The sequence below is a fragment of the Anopheles aquasalis genome, chromosome 2, assembly GCF_943734665.1.
Source record: "Anopheles aquasalis chromosome 2, idAnoAquaMG_Q_19, whole genome shotgun sequence".
Taxonomy (NCBI): Eukaryota; Metazoa; Arthropoda; class Insecta; order Diptera; family Culicidae; genus Anopheles; species Anopheles aquasalis.
This window is the reverse complement of record NC_064877.1, coordinates 16,027,501-16,029,091: the sequence shown is the minus strand read 5'-3', so window position 1 is coordinate 16,029,091 and position 1,591 is coordinate 16,027,501. Positions and strand designations below refer to the sequence as shown.

At 47.1% G+C, this 1,591-nt stretch overlaps 1 protein-coding gene across 2 annotated transcripts in view; it reads right to left on the bottom strand.

Annotated features, from left to right (window-relative positions):
- Positions 1-962: 962 nt before the first annotated feature.
- LOC126580731 (exocyst complex component 4) overlaps positions 963-1,591 on the bottom strand; it is a 5,485-nt gene continuing 4,856 nt past the window's right edge. For both annotated transcript variants that reach the window (XM_050243963.1, XM_050243964.1), the window contains exon 8: positions 963-1,591. This exon is cut by the window's right edge and continues 419 nt beyond it. The gene's annotated coding sequence lies outside the window, so the exon portion shown is untranslated.

Here is a 1,591-nt window from a genome sequence, read left to right as displayed (position 1 = left end):
TGGGTTGAGCAGCCGAAAAGCCGCACACCCTGTGGCCGCGTATGTGGGGCTGAAGGTTGGCGTCTTTTTCGTTGTCTAGGATTTTTCTTTTTCCTTTTTGCATCTGCCCCTCCTTAGGATGATGATGTATCGTCGAACTGCGCACACCGCGGCCTGACGGAAATGGAGCTAATCCCCAGTGGTGATGGAAGGAGGAATGCCGTTGTTTTTAAATGATGATGTGCTGGGTGGTTTTTTGGCCAGGCGGCGCCACCATCCGTTTAAAAATTGCATAGAGAGAGTAAGAGAGAGGAACGGTATGGGGGTTGCTATTTTCGAAAAAGTAATGAATATGTAATGAAGATGTCTTCATTGTTTTAACAATTATTGAAGTTGTAATTGTTACAGGCGCTTCATTGTTGATTGCCTTAGTTAACACTGAATGTCAGGTTATAGTCGATTTTAACCACAAAACCCGCGTGCAAATGGCATAGATGGCGTATGCTAGGGATCGTCTTATGCAAAGACAACGCAACGGATCAGGGATCCTACATTAGTGACCTTGAGGATGCCAAACAAAACTCAGCCACTGACCGATCTATCGGTCCATCGACACGGCCCTGCCGGAAGGTGATGCGCCCAGCGTAAACAACCCCCTACCAGCCATTTCTCAACAACCGCAGCAAACGCGTCGCGGAGACAGTAACCAGTGTACGCGCATTGAAAGCAGTGAAGCGCATGGCGCAATCCGTACCAGCTGGTGCTGCGTACATACTACTGCCATCCGCGTGCATTGTTTACAATCCAAATGGACAACGTGCGCCCTGTCCAGGTCTAAGTAGTATGCGGTGGCGACGATCCACGATCTTTCGACGTCCAGGAAATTGATTCGTACAACATCTGGGCACAAGAACACAGACCGTACCGTACGCTGGATGGCATTTCGGATGATATTTATTTGTTCTGCTGCTTGGAGATGCAATTGAATTTGTTTTTATTTGTCCTAATTTATACGGGGTCAGATCATCGCTACGAGGCACGCAAACCCCGCCGTGCGATTGTTAACGAACCTTTGCGGGTTACTTACTACTGCAAGCACGGATCAGCAGAAGCACTAGTAGCGACAGCAGCACCAACATGTGATCACGGTTGAGCAACCAGATTTGCTCTGTGAGTTCCATGCCCTGCTGCGATCCAATCGCAGTTGTTACCTTGCTTTGGAGTTAGTTTTTGGATCAAAACAAAGCGCGCTTGAAGGAGGTATACTATCATAATTTAGTTGAACGAAAATTTGGTTGGAATTTAACGAAGCCTTTCTCAGATCACTGTTATATCGCTTAGGCCATAATGAGGTGGGCAACTGAACGCCACATAATCGTAATAAATAGTTTTAATGCATTCCGTAACTACCGTACTGATCACTTGCTGGCAGCATCCTATCGCTTTGAATAATAAACGGTATAGAGCTCGGCACTACGGAAGCAGCATTAGTATCGAGCAGCACTCCAACATGTCCGCCAATGATCTACGTTTGCATCCTGTTCGGTTACGGAACAAAGTGGCGGACCTGACACACAAAAACGTCGGGAAAATCCTGTTTCAGTCACCACCA